The following is a 14,129-nucleotide window of genomic DNA, read 5'->3' as shown; positions in this document are numbered from 1 at the left end:
CGTAACGTACTGTACCATACCATACCATGCCATACCATATTATGTTATATCATATTATATTACATTACATTATATTAAGATTATATTGATCCTTGAACTTTGAGAGCACCTGTTTCATTTCAACCAATTTTGTCAATTATTTCTGTGTCTATATAGATCTGATGATCATCAGCTACATCATGACCCACAGGACCTTTATATATCAGTCTACATATTGTTTCATACTAAGTGTGCTTTTCTTCTTTATACTGCACAGTATTAACTTAGGGGTTATTTGATTAGCCTTTTATCAAACATCTTAGCTAAAAAATTTCAGTTAACAATTGATTTTGCTTCTTTGAGAATATGCACAGCCTTTGCAATTATCCCCCTTTGGTTGTCTGTTAGCCTCATCACTTTCTCGGACTCTGGCGATTTTTAATGTCTCAAGAAGATTCCTACTTGTTGAACGCAAGTCTCCTTAGATTGTTCTGGGTGACACAGTTCATGTGCAGAGAAAATGTCAATTTAGGAGGATTCTGGGAAGATGGTAGAATAGATGAGAAAATTCCAACTCTCCAAATTTTCTCTATAAACAAGGCAAAATCATGCCTTGGAGTCAATGTAGAGCAGCAAAATTAAACAGGCGTTTGGGCAGAACAATGGTTCCCCTGGGACAACCAGAGAAGATTGGAAGAAAAATCCCAGGATGGAGGTTCAGCCAGGCGAAGTATGAACACTTCAAGGCTAGCTCCATTAAAATGGTGAGTCCAGGGGGTAGTTGAGTTGGGAGGTAGCTTCAACCTCAACCACGGGAATTTTCAAGCCTGAATAGAATCAGGCATCTGAAAAAGAAGAAGGCTGAGAGCCTCTGCTGAAAAGGGATGCCAAGGCCACCTGTGCTGATGAGACATGTTCTTGGGTGAGATAAAACCAGTACATGCCCAGCAAGTGCAGAAATAGTGTGACAGGGATTCTTCTGGCTGTTGGCTCTCACAGGACAGCTGAACTCTTGGTTTCAGTTCTAGGCCAGAGGGAAGAATTGAAGGACATAACCCACGGAGGATTCTTAGGGATCAAGAGCATTTCCAGCATAGCGTGTCTGTGGTTTGGGAAGGGGAAAGGAATACAGAGGTTGGGTCCAGGACAAAGCTCAAAAAATAAGAGTAAGAAGGACCTGAGGCCAGAGGCACTTACCCCCACACCCCACAATTAGAGGTGATTATTATAATATGTTGCTAATCTTTTTTTAGAAAATGAACTGGCAGAAGAGAAAGAACCAAACCATAGACAGTTACAATAGGAATAGAGAAAACTGAGGTTTATCTTCAGAGAATAATACTGAAACAAAAAAGTCTCTCTTACCTTAAGAGTAATGCCAAATCGTAACCTGACCAAAAAGAATTCATACAAGAATTCAAAAAAAGGCTTCAAAAATCAAATAAGGGAGATTGAGGAAAAATTTTTTAAGTAAGAACACTCCAAGAAAAACAAGAAGATTATGAAAAGAAAGTCAGCCAATTGGAAAAGGAGAGCCAGAATCTTTTTTGTAGAAAGACCAGTTTAATAAGAAAAAGACAATTTAAAGGTCCCATGATTTCTGTTGTATTGCGATGTAATTTTATGTAAACTTAATGATTTGTGATTGAACCATCCTATTGATTACATAAAAATCTTTCAGATAAGTATCTACAAAGAGATAATGTGGAACCAAGAATTGGAGTGGTCACAGCTCCTATTTTAGAACCTTTATGGAGGTGAAAGAGTCTTTTTTTTTTTTTCTAGACAAAAAGAGACAAGTAATAGCATCAGAGAGTTCCACTCTACTAGAAAAAAAATGTCTTGGATGTAACTATATCTTCCTCTGCCCTCCACTGATTGATTACAAGGGAAAAATGAACCCTCCATCCTAACCCTCCTGAGGGTTGGCTGAGTTGATCATATCTCTTCAGAAGATCAGCTTCGCTGAGGGGGACAGAAGTCAGTTTGGGCATTGTGGTTGTGCTTCATGACAGCACATCATCCTCGACCATCTCTTTCATTAGCTCATCAAAAGCAACCCAGGGCTTCTAGTTTAGTTTTTGTTTTGCTTTGGTGAAGTCTCTTTGCAGAAAATTGGCTTCTGTTGACCACTAATAGTGGAGATCTACAGTCACGTGGATCTTGCTGGTCTCCTTACACTGACCTACCTCATTCTCATTCTTTTCTTCCCAAACTAGTTTTCTCAGTGTAAAGAAAAAATTTCTCCACAAATTCACAGACACTTGGGACTTCACTAGTAGCAATGACAAATTTTTCTGGCTCATTGGTCCGCAACATTAGTCACATAGCCTCACTCTATTTCTTGGCATGACCTCAGTCTCTTATGGCATGAAGATTCCCCAAACTGAAGCTCTCTGATTGTTCAATGTGAATCTTAGCTATAGATCATTTAAGTTTTTGGGTTACAAAATTATCTCCTCTTTTGGGAATCTCATGATTGAAAAGAATACCAGTCTATTAGCTGAGAGGTTGTAGGCCTCACAGTAACTTATGACAACTCAGTAAGCATAAAATTTGCTGCTCCACCTGGTGACTAAGGATGAAAAGAAGTAATCTCCTTTTCATAAAATCCACTTGTTAAGGTTTGGTAGAAATTTACAGCATCGATAAGGCCATAAGTTTTAGTTGCATCAAGAAACCATAGAGTGCCAGTGCCAACAACATCAACAGTATATTCAGCAAGGTTAAAATAAATTTTTACATGTCTCTGTGCTCCTAAGTTGTAGATTTCTGTAGATTTCATTTTATTAATTATCTTCACAAGGCAGGTACTGTCCATGAGATCTCCATAACGCAATTGCATATTTCCTTCATATGAGCACAAGGGTTCTTATAAAGATACTTGATCTTCCCCCTGTAGAAGGAACTTGATCTACATGCAATTCAATAGACCTCATAACCCTTTTCCAGGAGAAATTCAGTCAAATATGAATCATTCTGGCCTGAGATACTGGTGGCTAGAGTCACTTTCCTGAACTTGCCCATTTCGCCATCCTCAGAGCCCTGATTTCTGGGGCAGCTCCCCCGATCCTGTGCCATATTTCCCAGAGGTTGGAATGAAGTGTGTGCTCATGGTCAAATTGACAGGATATGTGTCTCTGCTGGGGTATGTGAGTGGAGAGTAAAATCTTTTTTCTCTCAAATTTGCTAATTAACTGTTTTCAGTTTTCAATATTCACTTCCAAAAGTTTTAAATTTTCTACCCCTCCCCGCCTCCTCCCTCATCAAGACAGCATGCAATCTTATATATGAACTGTACTATATATTCCCATTAAACACATTTTCATATTAGTTATGTCACTTAAAAGGATTATTGCTAATGGGAGAAACCATGAGAAAAACAGAACATAACATAACAAAATAGAAAATAGTCTGCTTCATTCTACATTCCTGATTCTATAGTTCTTTCTCCGAATGTGGATGGAATTTTGCATCATGAGTTCTTTGGAAAAGATTTATGTCATTGTATTGCTGTGAAGGACTAAGTCTATCAAAAACAATCCTCATATAAAGTTACTGTTACTGGTATAATATTCTCCTGGTTCTGGGCATTTCATTCAGCATCAGTTCATATGAGTCTTTCCAGGTTTTCCTGTAGTCCACTTGTTCATAACTTTTATATTACAATAGTATTCCATTTAATTCACATATCACAACTTGTTCAGCCATTCTCCAATTGATGGGCATCCCCTCAATTTCCAGTTGTTGACCACTACAAAAAGAGTTTACATAAATACTTTTTTGCAAGTGGGTCCTTTCCCCATTTTTAAGATCTCTTTGGGATACAGCTCTAGAAGCACTATTTCTAGATCAAAGGGTATGCTTATTTTTATAACCCTTTGGAAATAATTCCACATTGTTCTCCAGAATGTTTTGATCAGCTCACAGCTCCACCAACAATGAGTTAGTGTTCCTACTCTCCCACAGCTTCTGCAACATTCATCATTTTCCTGTTTTGTCATGTTAGCCAGTCTGATAGGTATGATGTGGTACCTCAGAGTTATCTTGATTTGCATCTCTTTAATCAATAGTGATTTAGAGTATTTTTAATATAACTATATATATAACTCTAATTTCTTTCTCTGAAAAGTGCCTGATCATATTCTTTGACCATGTATCAACTAGGAAATGACTTGCATTCTTGTAAATTTGGCTCAGGTCTCTATATATTTTAGAAAAAAGATGTTTATCCCAGATATTAGTTATAAAAATTCTTTCTCAGTTTTCTGATTCCCTCCTAATCTTGCTTGCACTGGATTAGTTTGTACAACAACTTTTCAATTTAATGTATTCAAAAGTATCCATTTTGTGTTTCATAATGTTCTCTGTCTCTTGTTTGGTCATAAATTTCTCCATTCTCCATACATCTGACAAATAAATTATTCTTTGTTTTCCTGATTTATTTATAGTATCAGCTTTAATACCTATATTGTGCACCCATTTGCACTTCAGTCTGGTATACGGTGTCAGTCATTGGTCTACGGCAAGATTCTGTCACACCATTTTCCAGTTTTCCCAACAGCGTTTGTCAAAGAGTGAGTTCTTATCCCAGAAGCTGGGTCTTTCATTTATCAAACGCTAGGTTCCTATAATCATTGACTTCTGTGTCTTGTGAACCTAACCTATTTCACTGATCTACTGCTTTATTTCTTAGCCACTACAAAGTGGCTTTCATATTTGCTGCTTCATAATATAATTTGAGATCTGGTGTGGCTAGGCCACCTTCCCTAGCATTTGCTTTCGTTATTTCCCTTGATATCCTGGATCTTTTGCTCTTCCAGATGAATTTTGAATTTTGATATTATTTTTTCTAGCTCTAGAAAATAATTTTCTGATAGTTTCATTAGTATGGAACTGAATAAGTAAATTAACTTAGGTAGAATTGTCATTTTTATTGTATTAGCTCAGGCCTCATGAGCAGCTCATGTTTTTCCAGGTATTTAGATCTGACTTTGTTTGTGGGAAAACTATTTTGTAATTGTGTTCATACAGTCCATGGGTTTGTTTTGACAGGTAGACTCCCAAATATCTTATAGTGACTACTCTAAATTTAAATGGAATTTTTCTTTCTATCTCTTGCTGTTGGGATTTATTAATAACATATAGAAATTCAGATGATTTAGGTGGGCTTATTTTATGTCTTTCAACTTTCCTGAAGTTGGTTATTATTTCAAGTTGGTTTTTACTTGATTCTCTAGGATTCTGTAAATATATTATCATATCATGGGTGTAAGACTTCATTTCTTCTTTGCCTCTTCTAATTCCTTCAATTTTTCTTTTTTCTCTTATTGCTAAAGCTAGCATTTCTAGTACCATATGGAATAATAGAGGTGATGATGGACGTCTTTGTTTCACCCCTGATCTTATTGGAAATGCATCTAGCTTATCCAAATTAGATATAATGTTTGTTGGTTGTTTTAGGTAGATGCTGCTTATCATTATAAGGAATGCTCCATTTATTCCTATGCTTTTTAATGTTTTCAATAAGAGAGAGTGCAGTACTTTGTCAAAAGTTTTCTGTATTTATTGAGATACTCATATGGTTTCTGTTAGTGTTTTTGTTGGTATGATTACTTATGCAGATACTTTTCCCAATATTGAATTAGCCCTGCGTTCTTGATATAAATCCCACCTGGTCAGAGTGTATTATTCCCATGATAAGTTGATGTAATTTTTTGGTAATATCTTATTTAAATTTTTTTGCATCCATATTCAGTACGGAAATGATTCCATAATTTTCTTTCTCTGTTTGGCTCTTCCTGGTTTAGGTATTTGCACCATATTTGTATCATAAAAAGAATTTGGTTGGACTCCTTCTGCGCCAGGTTTCCTAGAAAAATTTATATGGTATTCGAATTAATTGCTCTTGAAATGTCTGATAGATTCCACTTGTAAATCCATCTGGTCTTGGAATATTTTTTCCTGGAGAATTCATTGATGGCTTGTTCAATTATTTTTTTTCAGAGACGGTGCTTAAGGATTTAAATTCCTCTTCTGTTAACCTGGGCAATTTATAGTTTTGTAAATATTCATCCATTTCACTAAGATTGCATCCCATAAGTTTTGGCAAATTGCCTCATTATTGTCATTCTCTTGAATGAAATTATTGATTTGTTGTTTGACCCATTAATTATTTAGGTTTAGATTATTTAGTTCCCAATTGTTTTTTGGTCTATCTTTTCATAGCCCTTTATTACATGCAATTTTTATTGCATCATGATCTGAAAAGGATGCATTGACTATCTCTGTCTTTCTCCACTGGATTGTGAGGTTCTTATGCCCTGATACATAGCCAATTGTTTTGTGTATTACATTTGCTAGTGAGAAAAAAAGGTATTTTCCTTTCTATTCCCATCCAATTTTCTCCAGAGGTCTATCATATCTACCTTCTCCAGAATTCTAACCATCTCCTTCACTTCTTTCTTGTGTATTTTGAGGTTAGATTTATCAAGTTCAGAGACACAAAGGTTGAAGTCTCCCACTTTTTTATGTCTATTTCTTCCTGTAACTTATCTTCTCCTCTAAGAATTTGGATGCTGTATCACTTAGTGCATACAAGTTTAGTAATAATATTTCTTCATTTTCTATGGTGATTTTTGGTAGATATAGTTTCCTTCCTTATCTCATTTGATTAGACCAATTTTTTGCTTTTGCGTTGTCTCAGGTTATGATTGCTACACCTACTTTTTCTTTTACATCTGCTGAAGCATAATATATTCTGCTCTAACCTTTTACCTTTAACCTGTGTGTTTCACCCTGTTTCAAACGTGTTTTTTTTCTAAACAATATACTGTAGGATTATGGTTATTAATCTTTTCTGCTGTCCTCCTCAGTTTTATAGAAGAGGTCATCCCATTGACATTCACAGTTATGATTACTATCTGTGTCTTTCTCTCCATCCTATTTTCCGCCTTTTTTGGCTTGTATTTCTTGCTTCTCCCTTATCTTCCTTAAAAGTTTCCCTTTTGACCACCCCCCTCAATATTCCCTCCCTTCTACCAGCCACTGTCATTTTTCTTTCTTTTCTTCTATACTACTTCTTCCCTCCATTCTAACCACCTTTTCTTTTTTCCCCTTTCTCCTTCTATTCTCTGTAGGGCAAATAAGATTATCCTTCTTAACTGAGCACATCTCATGTGATGAAACTGATGCTTTTCTGCCTCCTCCTCCTTTCATCTTTTCCCATTACAATCACTTCACTCTCCTTCAATAGACTTTTTATCATCACATTAGTTAATTAATACTCTCACCCTCTATATATTTCCCTTTCAAATGCCATAGTAAGTATACAATTCTCATGATTACCAAGTACCATACTCCCATATAACTATGTAACTAATTTGCTCTTTTTGAATAACAAGCTTTTTTTTTGAGCCTTATATTTCAAGATCCTATTTTCCATTGAGCTCTGGCATTTTCATCAGGAAGGTCTAGAAATCCCTATATCCTTCTCCTTGCGTGGAAGATTATTCTCAATTATGCTCTGTAGTTTATCCTTGATTATAATCCACATGTTTTACCTTACAGAACATCATATTCCAATCTTTCTGCTGTTTTCATGGAGAAGCTGTAAGGTCCTGTTTCCTGACTGCAGTTCCTCAATATTTGAATTGTTTGTTTCTGGCTTCTTACATTATTTTCTCCTTATTCTGATAATTCTGGAATTTGATTACAATATTTCTGGGCATTTTCAATCTGAAATCTCTTTCAGGAGGTGATCATCGGATTGTTTCAATGACTATTTTTTTTTTTTTTTTTTTTGCTCTCTGGTTGTAGGACCTTAGGGCTATTTCCCTTGACAATTTCTTGGGACATATTGTCCAGGCTCTTTTTTTATCATAGTTTTCCAGTAGACCAAAAATTCTTAGATTTTTTTCTGTTGGATCTATTTTACAGGTTATTTTTTTCCCAAAGAAGTATTTTACATTTTATTTTATTTTTAATTCTTTAGATTTTTTTAAACTGGTTCTTGATGCCTCATAGTGTCATTAGTTTTTACATTCCAAATTCTCATTTTAAAAGAATTGTTTTCTTCAGTTAGATTTTGTACCTCCTTTTCCATTTGTCTATTTTTCCCTATAAGGAGTTATTATTTCTAGGTAGATTTTGTACCTCCTCATCAATTTTGCCAATTTTGCTTTCTCAGAAGCTGCTCTCTTTGATGAACGGTTTTCTTTTTTTTTTATCTTGTCTATTGTATTTTTAAAATCAAATTTTTCTTGTCCCTCTCTAATTTGACGTTTATAATCCTTTTTGCATTCTTCTAACCATGTTTTTTGGAGTGAGACCAGCTCATATTTTCTTTTAAGGTTTCAGATGTGCATATAGTGTCAGTGCTGTCCTCTTCTGTATTCGTAGTTGATCTTCCTTGTCTCCATCAAAAGTTTCTTTGGTTTTTCTTTTCTAATTTGCTTTTTGATCTTTGTGACTGCCTTTTTAGTGGCTTGCTTAGTGGATCTCTGCTTTTGTGGTGCAGGGGACTCTGTTCCATGTCTCTTGTGCTAGGAGCTAGGGGCCTGTTTACCGGCTTTTTGTGTTGTGTCCTCTTGGTTCTTTCAGCTAGAAGCTTTTTAATGCTGCAGCTTACCAGGTGCTGAGCTGGCTGGTGTGGGCCAAGACTGAGGCTAGACGAATTCTCTCTGAGTTAGATGGGGTCACATTGAAGCTTGCACAGTCAGGTATCAGGGAGGGCTTGTCTTGCTACTTAATGTCTCCTTCTCACCTAAGACTGCACTATAGCATGGACAGACTCTGTGGCTGGTGGATCCCTGTCTGTGCTGTCAGTCCAATTCCCCTCGCTGTGTTAAGGCATGCCTGGGGTCCTGGTATTGGTGCTTACCAGCTTCATACCCCTGGAACTCAGGATTGCCTGGTGGTCTACTAAAATGGAGTTTGCTGTGACACCTCCAGTGCAGGTACCCTTCAGCCACAGCAGCAAATTCCCTTTCTGGCAATCTCCCTGGCCTCACAATCTAAAAGACTGCTGCTTCCCTTCTGCTGATCCCACTTTTCCAGAATTTGTCCTGTGGCAATATTCTGTGTTTTTCCAAGGTCAACAAGGGGAGGACAAGAACATTTAAAAGTTTACTCCACCATCTTGACTCCCAGAGGTACAAGTAGGTGAGTTTCAAACATTTAGTCTGTGTGCTGATAGCCCCAGGAGCAGCCACTCACACTAGTTCCTCAGTCCCTGCTGTTCTTTCTCATCCAGCTCTGCCACAATACTCCTGTCTTATACTGAGAGGTTTGAGAATGAGCACTCCCACTGGTCCTTCAGTCTGTCCAGTGCCATTCCTGCTCTACTCTGGCTGAGTGTGCACTGGTGCAGCCTGTGCACTCTGTGCTTCCCCAGCCCAGATCCAGATTCGTAAAGAAGAAAACGAATCCTTGAAAATTAAAATGGGAACAGGTAAAGCCAGTGATGTTATAGGAGACCAAGCAATAATAAAACCAAATACAAAGGATGAAAAAATACAAGAGAATATGAAGCATCCTTAAAGAAAAACAAATGATCTGAAGAACAAAACAAGAAGAGAAAGCATCAGAATTGTTGGACAACATGATAGCTATGATCAAAAGAAGAATCTTGATATGATAATACAAGATATAATGAAGGAAATTGACCAGAAGTGTGATAATAGGGAAAAGTAGAAATAGAGAAAAACCCTCTGTTCATTAGTGAAGGAGATCCTCAGAGAAAACCTACAGAATATCATAGCCAAATTCCCAAGTCCCCATTTCAAGGAGAAAATATTACAAGAAACAAGGAAAAAGAGGGCAGAGCCAAGATGGCAGAGTAGAAAGAAGCACCTAAACTAGCTCTTCCCCCACAGTCCATAAAATACCATTGAAGAAAGACTCTCAATAAATTCTAGAGCAACAGAAGCTACAGAACAACAGAGTGGAGGAGATTTCCAGCATAGGGTGACTGGAAAGGCCTCCAGGATAAATCCGTCCCACTAGATACTGAGCAGAGCACAGAACAGCCTGGGCCTCTCTGCACGGCCCCAGAAGGAGACCTGGAGCAAGCCCTGGGGGCTGAATCCGCAGCAGCAGTAGTGACTGTTTGCAGAGTCCTCAACTGACAGCTGCCGTAGGTCAGTGAGAAGGCTTTTTTCAGCTGACTGAGCAGGGAGCGGGGATCTTCCCATAGGTCCAGCTTCAGGTGGTGGAGATAGAGGTCGCATCTGGCAGCAGCAGCAGCTCCCACAGTAAGCCACATCTCTTGTTGGGTCATAAGCCCCTGGGGGATCTGAGCAGCTGATCCATACCTCAGCACTGTGTGGTGGCCCTGCTCCCACCTAATGCTCCTGGAGTAATTGAGCAGCTGATCTTTATCTCACACTGAAGGGTGGCCCTGCTGGTACCGCAAGCCCCTGGGGAAATTGTGCAGCTTATCTGAATCTCACATCCCAATGCTGGCTTGGGGGGCCTGGAGGCGAGATGGCTGTGGAGAGGGAACTCTATTACTCACAGACTCTGAGCACAAAAGTTTCTGGTTGCTCCCAGACCAAGGTGCATGCTTGACTGAGGCACCTTGGAGGAACTGAGATCTTACAGATCCCTAGAGTATACCTTATTCTTGACAAAGAACCCCAAAGTCAAGCACCTAGTTGGAAAAATGCCCACAAAAGTGAAAAAAATAAGACTATAGAAGGTTTTTTTAACGAACAGATACTTTCTCCCATCCTTTTGAATGAGGAAGAACAATGCTTACCATCAGGGAAAGACATAAAAGTCAAAGCCTCTGTATCCCAAACATCCAAAATAAATATTCAATGGTCTCAGACCATGTAAGAGCTCAAAAAGGATTTTGAAAATCAGGTAAGAGAGGTGGAGGAAAAACTGGGAAAAGAGAATTAGAGAGATGCAAGAAAATCGTGAAAAAAAAGTCAACAACTTTCGAAAGAAGACCCAAAAAAATTGTTGAAGAAAATAACACCTTTAAAAATAGGCTAAATCAATTGGCAAAAGAGGTTCAAAAAGCCAATGAGGAGAAGAATGCTTTAAAAAGCAGAATTAGCCAAATGGAAAAGGAAGTTCAAAAGCTCGCTGAAGAAAATAGTTCCTAAAAATTAAGAATGGAGCAAATGGAGGCTAATGACTTTATGAGAAACCACGAAAAACAACTGACCTGGCAAATAGACCCAGGAGAGACAATTTAAAAATTATGGGACTGCCTGAAAGCCATGACAAAAAAAATCCTAGAAATCATCTTTCATGAAATTATCAAGGAAAATTGCCCTTGTGTTCTAGAACCAGGGGGTAAAACAAATATTGAAAGAATTCACCAGTCACCTCACGAAAGAGATCCAAAAAGAGAAACTCCTAGGAACATTGTGGCCAAATTCCAGAGTTCCCTGGTGAAGGAGAAAATATTGCAAGCAGCTAGAAAGAAACAATTCAAGTATTGTGGAAATACAATCAGGATAACACAAGATCTAGCAGCTTCTACATTAAGGGATCAAAGGGCATGGAATATGATATTCCAGAAGTCAAAGGAACTAGGACTAAAACCAAGAATCACCTACCCAGCAAAACTGAGTATAATACTTCAGGGGAAAAAATAGTCTTTCAGTGAAATAGAGGACTTTCAAGCATTCTTCATGAAAAGACCAGAGCTGAAAAGAAAATTTGACTTTCAAACACAAGAATGAAGAGAAGCATGAAAAGATAAACAGCAAAGAGAAGTCATAAGGGACTTACTAAAGTTGAACTGTTTACAGTCCTACTCAGAAAGACAATATTTGTAACTCTTGAAACTTTTTTCAGTATCTGGGTAATTGGTGGGATTACACACACACACACACACACACACACACACACACACACACATATAGACAGAGAGAACAGGCTGAGTTGAATAGGAAGGGATCATATCTAAAAAAATAAAATGAAGGAGTGAGAGAGGAATATATTGAGAAGAGAAAGGGAGAAATGGAATGAGGCAAATTATCTCTCATAAAAGAGGCAAGAAAAAGACTTTTCAATGGAAGGAAAAAGGGGAGAGGGGAAAGAGAAAATGTGAAGCCTACTCTCATCGCATTTGACTCAAGGAAACAATAAGAATGCACACTCATTTTGGTATGAAAACCTATCTTATCATACAGGAAAGTAGGGGAGAAGGGAGAAGTAGGAAGGATGATGGAAGGGAGGGTAATGGAAGGAGGGAGAAATTAGAAGTCAGCACTAGGGGAGGGACAAGGTCAAAAGAGAGAATAGAAGAAATGGGAGGCAGGATAGGATGGAGGGAAATATAGATAGTCTTACATAACATGACTATTATGAAAGTCATTTGCAAAACTACACATATATGGCCTATATTGAATTGTTTGCCTTCCCAGTGGGGATGGGTGGGGAGGGAGGAAGGAAGAGAAGCTGGAACTCAAAGTTTTAGGAACAACTGTTGAGTATTGTTCCTGCATAAAATTGGGAAATAAGAGATACAGGAAATGGGATATAGAAATTTATCTTGCCCAGAGGACAAAAGAGAAGGTGGGGATAAGGGAAGGGAAGGATGTTAGATGGGAGAACAAATTAGTGATAGAGGAAATTAGAATGCTTGGCGTTTGGGGATGGGGGAGGGAAGAGGAGGGAAGAAAATTTGGAACTCAAAATTTTGTGGAAATGATTGTTGAAAACTTAAAATAAGCAAATAAATTTAAAAAATAAAAAATAAACAAAAAGAAGAAACAAGGGAAAAACCAATTCATATATGGCAAAGAAACACATAGAACCACACAACACCTATCAGTGGCTACACTAAAATACTGAAGATCTTGGAACCCTGTATATTGAAGAACAAAAGGCCTTCAGTTACAAATAAAAAATGTCATACGCAGGAAAGTTAAGTATAATCATGAAAGAAAAAAAACAGATATTCAATTAATTTACAGACTTTCAGGATTTTGTTGCAAAAGACCGAAACTAAATAGAAAATATGACCAAAAGAAATATAAGCAAATGTCAAAGATTCAATAAGAACTAATTGTTTACTTTTTTTCTTTTTAGTAATTGCGTAGTTGCAAAGAAAGAGTGGGGTAGACCTGAATATGATTTGATTCTACAAAGCAAAAAGATGCAGGAAAATGCAGAAAGAGTAATTACACAAATGAGGCACAAGAGGAAGAAGTGATGCAGAGGAACTAGATGGGGGAGAAGAGTGGGCAGTTCTTGGATCTTACTCTCATTTGGAATTGGTTAAAGAGGGAAGAGTACATATATATCTAGAAGGGTGTAAAAGTCTTTTAAATGTAGAAATAAGACAGCAAAGGGATAGGGAAGAGGGAGAGCATAAGGGAGAGATAAGACATAGGATAAGAGATGATGTATGAGGGTGCGTAGATTAAAAGGAATAGCATAAAGAGGAAACAGGATATTATTTAGAAGTGCATAAAAATCTTCTAAATTCCAAAAAATAAAATTGTAAGGGAATAGAGTGGACTTCTCAAGTAAAGGGACAAATTCATGGAGGAGGGTAGGATAAGGAACAGAAAGACAAGGTACAGGGTGAAAGGTAGAGGACTGAAGAGCAATAAGAATAGGGTGAGAAGGATATTGAGGAAAATAGGAAGAAAAAATATACAAGTATTGTAGATACATGTGTTGTATATATAGAAATGTACAAGTTTTGTATATACAAATATATAAGTATTTATACTGTAGAATGTGAATGGGATGAATTTACTCACAAAAAGGAAGTTGATAGCAAATTAAAAATTAGCATCCAACAATTTTAGGAACTGCTATAAAAATGAGTGATACACATGAACATAAAATATAGGTCAGCAGTAGAGTATACCTGCCAAAACCGACACTGGAACTATACAAAAATTAAAAACAAAAGAACTTTTTATTCAAAGTTAGATCTCAATAGTTGCAGTTATCTTTATTGTGTGTGAGTTAGAGAAGCTAATATAACAATGATCATTTTACGCAATGAATATTTTTATATAATACCATCCTGATGAAATTACCAAAAATTATCCTGATGAGTCAGAAAATACAATAACAAGATTATTTGGAATAGAAGAGGGTCAGGAAAAAAGGGAAACGATGTGAAGCAACTCGATTCAGACCTTCGACCATATTATAAGGTGAGAGCAGTG

General features: G+C 37.2%; 1 protein-coding gene and 1 pseudogene across 2 annotated transcripts in view; one reads left to right on the top strand and one right to left on the bottom strand.

The window, feature by feature from the left end:
- MDGA2 (MAM domain containing glycosylphosphatidylinositol anchor 2) overlaps positions 1 to 14,129 on the top strand; it is a 904,469-nt gene that overhangs the window by 648,741 nt on the left and 241,599 nt on the right. The gene's annotated exons all lie outside the window — the stretch shown is intronic.
- Positions 2,112 to 3,060, bottom strand: LOC140517947 (GDP-mannose 4,6 dehydratase pseudogene; annotated as a pseudogene).

This window comes from Notamacropus eugenii, chromosome 1, assembly GCF_028372415.1.
Source record: "Notamacropus eugenii isolate mMacEug1 chromosome 1, mMacEug1.pri_v2, whole genome shotgun sequence".
Taxonomy (NCBI): Eukaryota; Metazoa; Chordata; class Mammalia; order Diprotodontia; family Macropodidae; genus Notamacropus; species Notamacropus eugenii.
This window is presented reverse-complemented; position numbering and strand designations above follow the sequence as displayed.